This window comes from Leguminivora glycinivorella, chromosome 1 (genome assembly GCF_023078275.1).
Source record: "Leguminivora glycinivorella isolate SPB_JAAS2020 chromosome 1, LegGlyc_1.1, whole genome shotgun sequence".
NCBI lineage: Eukaryota > Metazoa > Arthropoda > Insecta > Lepidoptera > Tortricidae > Leguminivora > Leguminivora glycinivorella.
In genome coordinates, this window is record NC_062971.1 from 8,108,792 (window position 1) to 8,122,755 (window position 13,964).

Here is a 13,964-nt window from a genome sequence, read left to right on the forward strand (position 1 = left end):
ATCTTGTCAATTCGTCGTTCCGTTTTACCGTGAAAGACGGATAAACAAACAGACACACACACTTTCCCTTTTATAATATTAGTATGGATTCGTATATTCGTCGTATAGCAGAAGTTCGGAAAAAGGCTTATCAATCATTTTATAACAAACGCGGATGGGAGTGACTGTGATGGAAGCGGGTAGTTTCGAAGTTTTTGATGAGATATGGAAGTGATGCCGCGGCATTTGGTATTAGGAGCTTATTAGTTAACATTAAAGAACATGCATTTGCATCGGTTCCAATTTAATATAAACGCTAATACATAGCGTGTAAATATTCACATATCGTCACTACTTTAAAAAATCTCGTATATCACGCTGTTCCTCAAAGTAAAAACTCAGTAAGTCTATATGCATCCACACATACTTACTAAAATTTTCTTTTCATTGACAGACGAAGATACAAGTTTTTTTTTAAAGTAGTGACGATATGTTTTATGCTGATATACTTATGGCCACTTGCACCAACGAAAATGAAAGGTTACCCCACCGGTTGACCCACCATTTTATATGGAATTTGACAGTTGACAGCCCACTAACCCTGAGTTAAGTGATTGGTGCAAGTGGGCCTTAGAAGTGTAGTGAAACTCTGTAGTTTTGAAATTATACTTAGTACTTACACTAAGCTTCAAATTTTAAAGTTTCACACAATGGAGAAGACTTTAATCGTGTGTTAGGTTGACACAAAATGTTCTAAATTAATAAGTGCCGAATCGTATGATGAATCGCTTGCCACTTCAGTGATTTCTTGAGGAACATTTACGATGTGCTGTCGCAACACCACCACCCACCCACCGACACAGTCGCCGCAATGGGGGTCTAGCCAAGATAACAATAGTACATTGACAAGAGTCTAGCGTAAAGGAAAATGTTGGTAACAGTTGCTAGGAAAAGTAACGTGACTATTTAGTATTGCCATATACTAGCAGTACGGAGGGTATGGGCTCACAATGATGCCTAGCCTAGCCAGAATTAAGTCTAATCTAAGTCTGTATACATTTTTTTGCTAACTATAAATTAAATACCTATATAAATTAAATACCTAAATATTCGATTTAAATGTTAAATTCATTGAATATTTTATGAACGGTAACGAGATGTTTTATAATACTTTGCTCATTTGCTAGAAAAGTGCCTGCGCCTGCTAGCTGAAGATTCGAGCAAATATTTGATTAAATATACTTATTAAAGTCCGCTATCCATAATTTGAGAGACCGTAAGTTAGACATTTTAGTTGTATTATTTATTTATATATTGTATTTAAACTATTTTGAGGACTGATCTGGCCTAGCGGGTCGGGTCCTGCCTGCTTATCCTGACGCGGTCCTGGGTTCCCATCCCGGTAAGGGCATTTATCTGATGTGTGACGAGCGCAAGTATTTGTTTCCGAATTATGGACGTTTTCTATGTGTTTATGTACATAATTAATTAATTATATATAGCGTTGTCTGAGTACTGTTTATGCGTGGTAGAGCACTGTCGTTAGTAGCATTTTAGCACTAAATAGTACAGTACAATAGTACGTTTGTTTTCAATCTCTAATGGCATCAGGTTTTATGGTGTCACCTGATTCGTGATCGCGGGTATGAAACCGTGATATCGATCCGTGCCACTCGGTCACTAGCCTCAGATATTGATTAAACACATTTTGTTATACCATTGATAGCTGGATCAAAGCACAATGTTTATGTGCGTTTACTAAGTGTTCTTAAATGCTATAAAAAGGTTGACCCTTTAAAACAAACAGTGCACAAAGTTTCTACAAAAAGTACCTAATTAGAGGATTTATAAAATCATGAAATATCCGACTATTAAAATTCGTACATATTTAAAAATTTTTAATACACAAAAAATACATGTTTTACTTAGTTTCACTTACCTTCATTCATACATAGATTCAGAATATCATACCAAAAATATAGCTTTACGTTGTACGTTTATAAATAAATAAATTCGTTTTCTGAAAAAAAAAATACTTACGGTGAGGGGGAGTTTATTGAGTCCTGAATGTAGTGAGGATATTCTGGACACTTACGTCAACGAGACAGTTATTTAATCTCTGCACAGTTGGCATTAAAATCTTCATGTTGCTATAAATCACTCCATTTAAAAGTAATAGGTGTATCTTCTCCTTGATTCAACATATGTTTTACATAATTTATTTATTATTCTGATGCTATAAACGACTTGTAAAATGCTATATTTTGAGTTTTTATTCAACCGAGATTTACAATATAAACCTACGTATTTCCTGAAAACCGCAGACTGTCAATGGCATAATTTACAAGTCGATAAATTCCGGTTTAGGGTTGACAAAGTCGTAAATTTGCGCTTTACATGCTGGTACTGGGTATCAAAAACAACTCACAGAGTTTAAAGAAAATAAAGTCAGTACCAGATTATTATTTAACTGCTCTGGACTGCTTATTTAATTTATTTATGTTAAAGCAATTAGCAGTAACTCAAAAACGAATGCAATGGAAAATGGGACGGTCAGTTAGATGACTTAAAGTTAAATGATAATTGTTCGCATAAAAAATCATTTGGACTGGGATACCGCTAATTGTCTTATGAGCGCTAATTAGGTATCAATAAATATCCCAATTTGAACATTATTATGCATCAAGTAATCAATCAAGTTACGATATAAATCGGATATGTCAGTATCGAAAATGACGTTTTGTTTAAAGACACGATACATCGCAGTGCTATAGCAGTAACATTTTACCCACATCTTTAAGAGTCCAGAAACAGCAGTAAATTACGTCAAATAATTATTGACTAACTAGTCATATTGTTTTAACTGCATCATGATCTAAAGTTTTTAAAACTATATTATGATCTAAAGAAGCGCGTCTGTGTACTTAACACAGCAAAAGGGAATGTACAAGTTTCTAATGGGGTGGCAACGCGCATGTGACACTGTTTGAGTTGCAGGCGTCCATAGGTTACGGTGACCGCTTTACATCAGGCGGGCCGTATACTTGTTTGCCACCGACGTAGTATTAAAAAAAAAAAAAAAAAAAAAGCGCTACAAAGTTTCAAAAACTTCACTGGCTGAATGCCACATTGCTATAAATGCGCACAATTGTAGAAATATTACAGGCATAATTGATCTTAAGTGCTGTCGCTTTATTTTTTTAAGAAATGTATGCCTGTTGAGGATCCGCACATCGCCCCGCCGGTTTAGCGAGACAACACTCTCATTCGGGCATCTGAGAACACTAGACTTGGAGGAGCATTAAGAGCGTGTCAACTGTAAAGTCTAAAGTGGAGATCGCCGTATTTCGGCAGTCAAGACGATACAAGAGGGGTCAATTCTCCATACAAACGCTCTCGACTATTTTCTCCCTGGTTTTTGAAGATAGAGCAATGATTTTTTCAACACAGATTATTATTATTTTGGTCTGTGTCGGACCGTTTAGATTTTTTTGATATTCTTATTTTTAAAGACGCTAGAGCCCATCAAACAGTGCAGTTTGGCAGATAAGTTTAAAACTTTACTGTAAGTTTCTTTTCTTATAAAAAAAATAAAAAATAAAAAAAAATCAAAAAACGGCCTAATTGATTATGGCGCAAACAAAGGTGTGGTATTCAAAATTGGTAACAATTAGCCAAAAAAACTAAACGGTCCGACTAGGGATGCAAAAAAACGGTTTTTTTTTCTGGCTTGAAAAAAAACATGAAAAAAAACCGTGAAAAAAAAACAGTTTTTTTTCTGGAGTATGTTTTTTTTCTAAAGTACGAAATCTCAAAATTTGCAAAGTAGTTAATACTTCTATACGGGTTTTTAGACTTAATGTTAACTATTAAACGAATTTAATCACATAACTTTAATTTCTGGTCTTATAAAAGTAACATTTACGAAATCTGTAGTTTTTAGTTATCACTATTTACTGTTGGCAACACCACCGCTACACGCAGCATCGGGGATTCCCCAATAAACGTTTGTATACTGAATGTTAATTGAATTAAAATGTACGTTATTGTTATTGAAACACGTTACAACTCACGAAAAACCGTTATTGTCGTATTATTTGTTCATCTGAAAAAAAACCATATTTAGAAAAAAACCATGGTGCTCGGTTTTTTTTCATGTTTTTTTTTCACAATTCTGAAAAAAAACATTTGGTTTTTTTTTTATTTACAACCCTAGGTCCGACACAGATTATTTCATTGTTATTCAGATTCTCAAATTACGTTACGTTGATTAAATTTTGAAGGAGGAAACAGTCGAGAGCGGAACCTCGATTTTAAAGATTTTTTCACAATATCTTTAACTAAGTTGTTCTGAATGTATTTTTTTTTTCATAAATCTAGTTAATAGCACTAGTAGGTATATTTAACTAAAATTCCCAAATTTAAAGGGAGGCTCCTCTCCATTTTATAATTTTCGCTCCTGTAGCGTCTTAATGTATGTTAGGCCCACTTGCACCAAACATTTAACTCGGGGTTAGTGGGCTGTCATCTGTCAAATTCCATATTAAATGGTGAGTTAACCCTCTGGTTAACCCTCCATTTTCGTTGGTGCAAGTGACCCTTAGAATGTAAGCTGTGTCCGCAACATTTACTCGGGATCCCATACAACGCCGCAAGGATGTTGCGGTGTCTGCGAAATTATTCGAATCGGTTTTCCGATCGAATATTTCAAATTTCTCGCTAACGGTTTGTATTATTTTCGTTTCGGCTAATGAATCTCTCTAATTGGGCTCAGGTTTGTTTTGTACGCCAATTCACCCAAATCAAGGTAGTCACTAATACGTTTAAATACTCCCGTCATTTTCAAAGTGTTACAAAATACATTGTACATTCTGCGGTTAATACGTATGTTGCTTACATGGAAATTAGGCGTCTGCGACTTCGAAAAACTGAAAACGACGTACATGCCAGAGTACGTAGCCGAATGGCACAAACGCTCACGAAACGAAACGCTCGTAAATATCCATCTCTAATATCTCTATGCGACAGAGCCAGACTGCCTTTCGCGGCGTTTCGTTTTAGTTTCGCGTCGCAGAAATGCCATTCGGCTACGGCACCTGAGCCTGTTAATAAAGAAAATCGTAGGATAACTCCCGTCTGATGGTTTTTAGGAGTTATTCCAAAGTAATCTTTCGCCAACATTGAGACCGGACAGAGCTTTAGAATAAGTAATCAAATTATAAAACAAAACAGGCAGGCAATTATGGTCGCGCGATAAATGATAAAACATATGACCGTTCCTATCGCACTTACTAATAGTGCGATAGGGACGGCCTGATATTTTATCGTCTATCGCGCGACCATGCTACCCGTGCAGGTAAGTGCCTACTTTTTTCTTGGTTAGATTCAATCTAGCAGAATTTTCAATATTTCTGAGGTTCGTCTTATCATCTGACCTGGGGCTCGAATGGATTATTATAAATTGGTTTACATTACATTTGAGGAAGCCCTCACTAATTGAACGCAGATAGATTACACTGCTTCATTAGGGTGAATGGTGAAAAAAAATACAATCATTAGGTATAGGCAGGGGCGTCTCACTCCGCGATTCTATTGCCGCGCTTCGGCAGCCGCGAGTTCGCGGCCCATTCAGTGGTGACGATCTTCGCGCGACGCAATAAAATTCAATGTCGGCTGATCGCGTGCGGTCCGTTTGTTAATTTAATGTAGGTAAGAATTTAGAATGGCGGCATATTGTGAACATCAAAGGAGTGAGCCTTCTGTACTTGTACTATTATATACAGGGTGCCCGGTAATTAATGGACAACCTTTTAACCACCAAGAGCCCACCTTAACTGGTCCAGAAAATCGACTTTAAGGTTTAGTAAAAGTAGCCTGGTTTTCGAGATTTTCACACTTTTTAAAATTTTAATGGATATTAATGGACAACCTTTTAACCACCAAGAGGGCACCTTATATCTACTGGTCTAGAAAATCGACTTTAAGGTTTAGTAAAAGCCGCCTAGTTTTCGAGATTTTCACACTTTTTAAAATTTTAATACTAAAGCCTGACAAGATTTTATTTGACCCTGAAAGAGTGTCGCTACAAACCGCTTTCATATGGCAATAATGTGCCGACGTCATACGTATTGGGGACAGCGTGTACTGGTTACCCGTTAATATTTGTAGAAAATTAAAACATGGTTTTAGAGAATCAAAATTTAAAAAGCAAGGTTTTAAGACTCGCTACTTATTTCCGTACAGCCTAAAATCCATGAATCTTTAGTTATGGAACGGCCTCCTTATTTCTATACATATTTTTCACGGCAGAGCTACAGACACCTTAAATTAGAACAAAAAATATATTAGGCTAACCGCGAAACCAACAAATTAATACAGGAGAACCGCACTATAAACTGTCAGTCCCGGACTTGTCAATAACCAATTTCAGAACATTGGTATCGAAATGCTGTCGAATCCTTCATCCTTTTTTGTTGTAAGTAATTTATCACGTTTAGTATAATTAATATCTGGGCAACCGAGCTTCGCTCGGTTCTGTTTCGTATCCTTGACATGTGTCGCCATCTAGTTCAAAAATGAATAGTACCTACATCGAGCGAAAGAATTCTCAGCCTTAACAACACAACTACTCCACACGAGATGGCGCGCATTTTGCCACAAAAACTCAAATAGTGTATTTTCTATTCGTTTTAGCCTTGACCTGTGTCGCCATCTAGTGTTTGCAATAAATAGTACTTACATCGACCGAAAGAATTCTGTCTTAACAGTACAACTACTGCACACGAGATGGCGCGCGAAGAAAAACGCATGAAAACTCGAAAATTCGCGTTTTCCGGGACCTAAGGATAAGTTAGACCGATTTTTCACCCCCAAAAACCCCCACATAACAAATTTCTGCGAAATCGTTAGAGCGGTTTCCGAGATCGTCAGTGTAAATAAATAAATATATAAATAAATAAATAAATAAATAAATAAATATACAAGAATTGCTCGTTTAAAAGTATAAGATTTTCACTTTTAATCATATTATTTTGGACAAAATAGCGATGAAACCGTTAGAAAATTTAAAATATTTGCTTCATGTTTACATCACTGACATTCGACGACTTTCGACAACGGGTGTCAAATAGTAATCTTGCCAGTAAAAGAAATTAGTTCAGCTGTAAATCCGCAACGCGGCGAGGGTCAAATAAAAACTTGTCAGGCTATACCTAAAATTTTAAAAAGTGTGAAAATCTCGAAACCCAGGCGACTTTTACTAAACCTTAATGTCAATTTTCTGGACCAGTATAAGGTGCCCTCTTGGTGGTTAAAAGGTTGTCCATTAATTACCGGGCACCCGGTATATAGGCACTGTCCTGACCGATTTCAGTCACACAACAGTGTGTTCTGGAGCAGAGCACTTTTAAGCAACAATCATTATTTAAATAACATCGTACTCCTAAATTTGATGAGGCAGCGGTTAAATAGGTACGATAGGAGTCCATTCGAAATTCCAATTGTTGTCTTTAACAATACTACGTAATATATTATCACACCTGGAATCACCAGAGCATAAGCTTTTGACATTTTAAAATACTTTAATGGATACAGAAAATGTATGTAATTTTTCCCCTCACTAGCTCGGAAACACGTGTTTTGTCCTTTAATACCAGCGGGTAAAAACGCATTTTATCCACTAGTGGGTAAAGTAATTTGACCTTGAATAAAGTTAAATTAACTGCTTTAAAATTGATAAAAGTAGGTGAATCTAGTAATAAAGATGATTTACCACCTGTGGAACTACTGGAAGCAGTGATCAACGCATTTTTTGCGTTGTAGTTTCCTCGCTATAGTGAGGGGAAAAGTTTTGTGTTACACTCGGGTGCAAATGTATTTTACTTCTCGTGTGTTAAAAAACTCGCAAGTTCAGGATTCTATTCTCGAACCACTCGCTTCGCTCGTGGTTCAACTATAGAGTCCTTTCACTTGCTCGTTTTTCAATTCCACACTCGGCGTTAAAATACAACTTTGCCCCCTTGTATAACAAATAACTATTTGATTGTAACACCTATGTTACCGTTTGGGAACGCTATTCACTTTCTCCGTGCATTCGTGCATTAAATGTTTTTTCCGCGATGTTTAGCTATCGAGTGCCGTATTCTAAAACATGAAATAAACTTATGATGTTAAAATTATGGTTAAGGCTCTGCGGCAAAAAATACTTGAAAAACAAATGAAAACGATGAAAACTGTTGGAAACAGAACAACTCACTGGCTCGCCATAATAGTTAACCGCCGCCGCAATTCAATGGCATTTCCATTTTATCTGTTTTCACATTTCCAATCAACGTTCTGTCAACAGGACTGTATTTAAATATTTTAAATACTTATTCAATAACAAGTTTTGTAACGTTATGATCATTGGATTAAACTGATTATTGTCCATAATTAATACGACGTCAATTGAGGGTACATTTTTAACCCCCGACGCAAAAACGACGGGGTGTTATACGTTTGACGTGTCTGTCTGTCTGTTTGTCTATCTGTCTGTCTGTCTGTGGCATCGTAGCTCCCGAACGGATGAACCGATTTAGATTTAGTTTTTTTTGTTTGAAAGCTGAGTTAGTCGGGAGTATTCTTAGCCATGTTTCATGAAAATCGGTCCACTATGTCGCGGTCGGGGTTTTTTTTTCAAAATTTAATATTACCATCATAATGAACGCAGGAATTAAAATTTCACTTACCTAGTAAATTAGAAAGCTACCTACCTAGTAAATTAGTTTATGTTTTTAGCTTCCAATTTCTACACATGTTCCTGATGTGTTTGTCATCACTCAATTACTTCTTAGGTTAAACATAAGGCTAGACCATGAAAATACATGACATCGGTAACAAAAAAATGTTCAAAATGGTGTTAAGGCATTAGGGTAATTTCGAATTACAGAAATGTTCCGGTAATTTCGAAAGGGGAATCTTGATATGATGGAAATAATGGTGGTTATTATACGACTTTCGAAATTACCCTAATGCAGCTTACTTCATTTGGATACAACGAAATGTTAATATTCACTATTCTACACTTTCAGTAACAATGTACAAGTATGATGAAAATCCTTAAGGGTATCATGGATGCTGAGTGTTGAACTCCGATACTGCTCTTCTTATTGATGAGAAGTAACTGTCCGTGTGGGACCATTGTGGATTGGAGATGAAAATTGCAATCGGTAATCGACCGAGCATAAGCGAAGTAGAATATATTCAGAATGGTCTCCTCTGCAGAGTCGGATTTCTAAACAGATTCTATTGCCATTTTTGAACAGGTGATTTAGGTAAGTAATACAGTTTTACAAAAAAAAATTGAAACGGTCAAGCGTTTTTTGGGAACTGTAGCTTACAGAAACATTAGTTTTTAATTAAATTTGTTTTTTATCATGCAGAAACGTCTGCGAGCGATATTACATGATAAAAAACAATAAAAAACAAATTTAGTACGGGTTAGCACATTGTTACTGGCGAATTCTCAATGTAACTTGAGACTCCAGTGCCTGTTAAGATGTATTCTTACGGGTAAATGTTGCTATACGCCACCCTAAGGCGTTTAAGTGGAGTGAAGGCATGGATAAATTCGCACACGTCTAGCAGGCCTCCGTGGCGCAGTGGGGAGCGCGGCTGGCTCCGGCAAAGCCAGAGGTCGCAGGCGAGTCCTGCCGGAGGTGTGATTTTTTCTATTTTTCCTTTAATTTAAAAATATTAGTATTATTGTTACATGACAATTATACCATAAGGACAACATTTGCTCGTATTTACGAATAACCCATCAACGTGTTCCCCTGACAAGCTACAACATGGTACCTTTTACTTGAGAACGTCACACACTTTTTTTTTTTTGAACGCAAGTAAACGGTTCAATACTTGACCCACACACCGTTTAGCAAGCAGTTTACGGCTCCTTCACGATTTTACGAATAACAATACTTACACAAAAACCTAAAAACACTTGAAACCACAACATCGGTCCACCAAATAATAGGTCCGGTTGGTTGATTTTCCGGTGCATTTCGCTAAATAAATCAAGGTTTCTTTCGGTGGCGGCGCCATGATGGATCGCGTGTTCTGCCCACTGCGCCCATTTGTTACTTGTTAACAGGGGCGAAGAGGCCATTGTGTTCTATATCCAACACTGTTTGTGTTTTACAGGACTAATAGGTACGCCCCTTAGTTAGGTAATATAAAACCAATTACTTACGCTGAGATGCATTACGAGTAAGTAACGACATTTGTCTACTGTACAAACTATACACCTTTACACTAATAGGTACTAATAATATTTATTTATTAAGAAATTACCAATGAATAATGTCTTATTGCAACTGTTCATTTATTTAGTTTAGTCTATGTTGGTGGTGTGGTAATCTTAACTTATAATTTTTTGTATAATTTTTAAAATCAGCACATCAGTATCAAAACATAAAAAGTTCTTACTCTACTAAACTTAATCTATGCATACTTATATAAATATTTAATACATATATTAACTCACTATCGACTAATCGTTGAAATGCGGCTTGGAAGACCGATAATGGTATCATCATTTTGTATAACGGCAATTTCAAATTGCAATTGCAGAACTTTGTAATAAGTATAAGTACCTTTCATAAACACATTCAGAAGCTTTGACCTAAACAGCTAGTTTGAATTGAAACATTGCCAAATTTGTCATTCGCAACACCCTCCGTGGAATTTACGCCACCCGGTATCGTTTCGTAATAGCTCCCAAACAGTTAAACTTACATAGAGTGTTGCTAATTACTTGCAGAGGACGTATAGTATTAACAATAGCGAGCCTTAAACTTTGTCAATCTTGCTACATTGCAGCTTCGCGATCAGGCATTAAATACGTAGGCTAACGAGTTTATAAATGACGCGTCGTTCGGCTATTTATAGATCGTTTCATTCACGAAGACGTATGCTTTGACTAGTAGCAGTCATTATTAAAGGTTTGTTTGACAAATCTACGCGCCATCGTGAATGACACGAACTGTATTATAACTAGGTGATCGGTATCTTCATGAATTATGAATGTGTATCCGCTCTTTGTCCAGGAAGCGTTGTGGGAGCTTATGGCAACTTTGGCGAGATATGAAAACTTAATGATATTTCTAATTTAGTGCGGCAGTAGTTTCGCTCAATAATTAAATTAATCATTCTGTAATATTGTCTTCGGTTACCGCGATAGTTACTCATGAAATAAAACTATGGAAACGGATTAAATCGCGTATAATGAATTTAAAATACATCCCGACATTTCGAACTCTTTACAGCGTTCGTTCGCTCGTTGTATAACTAGCTTTATTAATAGTGTGTGAACCTGCCTTAGTAATCTATATTATTTGTGGTCATGGTTCGTTAATATTTCTTGTATGTGGGTAGCTTTTGCACATTGTAATTTTTCCTCAGTCACCCGTTGACCACGAACGCTGTAAAGAGTTCGAAACGTCGGGATGTATTTTAAATTCATTATACGCGATTTAATCCGTTTCCATAGTTTTATTTCATAATCATTCTGTATTAAATTGATATGCTTAGTAATTAATCATTCTGTATTACATTGATGTGCTTAGGTGGATATAATAACCTTCAAACAAGAGTTGATTACAAATATCAATTAATGAAAGCTAAGAGCTAAGGTCATATTTTTACTTCACAATTATTACTTACCTACGTATTATTACGACCGTTATAGCATTGAAAGCGAGAATTAGTCTGATTCTTATACGAGTATATACGGTTTCAATTTCCGAGTAATTCCAAATAGGTACCTACGAAACTTATCATCACCGTGCCTCGTTGCCTCCCGCAATAGCTATTTGCAAGCTTATGGGCCAGAATTATTCATTTCATATCTCGTACTCTTTGGCACTAGAAGACACCCATCGTAAAATATTCGATTACCATTTGTACCGAATCTATCTAACTCTATAACTGTCACACTTGCAATTCAAGTATAAATTCAATCTCGCGAACTCTCAAATTCAACGGACACAGCACGGCACGGAGTTGAATTGAAAGTACATTTACATTGAACATTTCAGGTCGGCTGTCTCGAAAGGAAGTTTCATCTTGAGCATTCACGCCGGCCGGACGGTGCCTTCGAAAATAGTAGCGGCGCTCTGCATATTTTCGACAAACTTTTGGAATGGATGAACGGGAGCACGATGAAAGGTAATTTTAAATGATTGCATTTAAAACACGGACTAAAATAAATATGTTAACCAAAAACTAACGAAATCTTCTTGTTGTCGGAGATGGCGATAACTTGTCCTTTGATGTTGGGGACTCCTAATTTATTTTTGAAAAAAAATCGAATAAGTACGAGCAGACGTACCTAGTAGATCAATGGGGTTTGCATAATTATCTTGTACATACATTATATAACTTCCCTAAATAGATGAATGCTGTGATTCGGACTTCTTTCTTATACATATAAAGTAAAGTAAGTACTTATTTGTTAATTTGACTTATATTCTACTCGTCTTGGCGGGACCACTACCATGGCTCCAAATTAATTTTTAATTCTGCGAAAAGCACCATATCTCTATAGTTTTTCGAATACATAATATTATACACTAAGAATTAAACATAAACAAAATAATATGTATTATACATTTTGCAAATCCAATGAACTTTTCTTTAATAAACCCTCTGCGTGGGCATGTTTATTCATGGTTGAAAGTTTGCACTGCGAGTCAACAAGTCGCGCTGTACTCTGTCTGTAGGCATGAACTTTGGGAATCCCGAATAATTTATACAATCTCGTATGAATAACGTATCGAGTGGATGTTCACTTGTACCGCTCCTACGAGTGCCATCGCGTTAACTACACAAAATATAACTAGCGTGAAAATCTTATTTATTTTATTTTATTTTATTTATTATTCAAATAAGTTACACAGCATAACAGTAAAAACTAAGGCACTGTGAAACTAAAAATAAAAAAAGAACAATATATATTAAAAAATACAAAACAGAGAGAAGAAAAAAAAATACAATATTCTATTTAGGCGACGACGTAACAGCGTGGCTCCGATTATGATTGTAATTGTGTGCATTCTATTCTATTTATCAAAAGGATTGTTTACGACTTATTTACTAAGTATTTTTAACACGACAGATTAAGTTTTTTTTTTAACTAAAATTGGTACTAATTGATTTACAAACAGTGCATACTATGACTGTAAATAAATAATTGATGAACCTTCTAGATTGTAATGGAGTGAAAGTGTTGAATTTGTACATTTTTCTTTGCTCATTTCTCTACGTATAAGAACGTCTAAAAAAGAAAAAACCGGCCAAGAGCGTGTCGGGCCACGCTCAGTGTAGGGTTCCGTAGTTTTCCGTATTTTTCTCAAAAACTACTGAACCTATCAAGTTCAAAACAATTTTCCTAGAAAGTCTTTATAAAGTTCTACTTTTGTGATTTTTTTCATATTTTTTAAACATATGGTTCAAAAGTTAGAGGGGGGGGACGCACTTTTTTTTCCTTTAGGAGCGATTATTTTCGAAAATATTAGTATTACCAAAAAACCGGCCAAGAGCGTGTCGGGCCACGCTCAGTGTAGGGTTCCGTAGTTTTCCGTATTTTTCTCAAAAACTACTGAACCTATTAAGTTCAAAATAATTTTCCTAGAAAGTTTTTATAAAGTTCTACTTTTGTGATTTTTTTCATATTTTTTAAACGTATGGTTCAAAAGGTTGAGGGGGGGGACGCACTTTTTTTTCCTTTAAAAAACGATCTTACTAAACCCATATTCATTTTTAAATACCTATCCAACAATATATCACACGTTAGGGTTGGAATGAAAAAAAAATCAGCCCCCACTTTACATGTAGGGGGGCTACCCTAATAAAACATTTTTTTCCATTTTTTATTTTTGAACTTTGTTGGCGTGATTGATATACATATTGGTACCAAATTTCAGCTTTCTAGTGCTTACAGTTACTGA

General features: G+C 35.9%; 1 protein-coding gene across 1 annotated transcript in view; it reads left to right on the top strand.

Moving 5' to 3' along the window:
* LOC125226317 overlaps nucleotides 1-13,964 on the top strand; it is a 92,515-nt gene that overhangs the window by 1,148 nt on the left and 77,403 nt on the right. The window contains exon 2 of the mRNA XM_048130266.1: nucleotides 12,054-12,183. The gene's annotated coding sequence lies outside the window, so the exon portion shown is untranslated. The remainder of the gene's footprint in view (nucleotides 1-12,053; nucleotides 12,184-13,964) is intronic.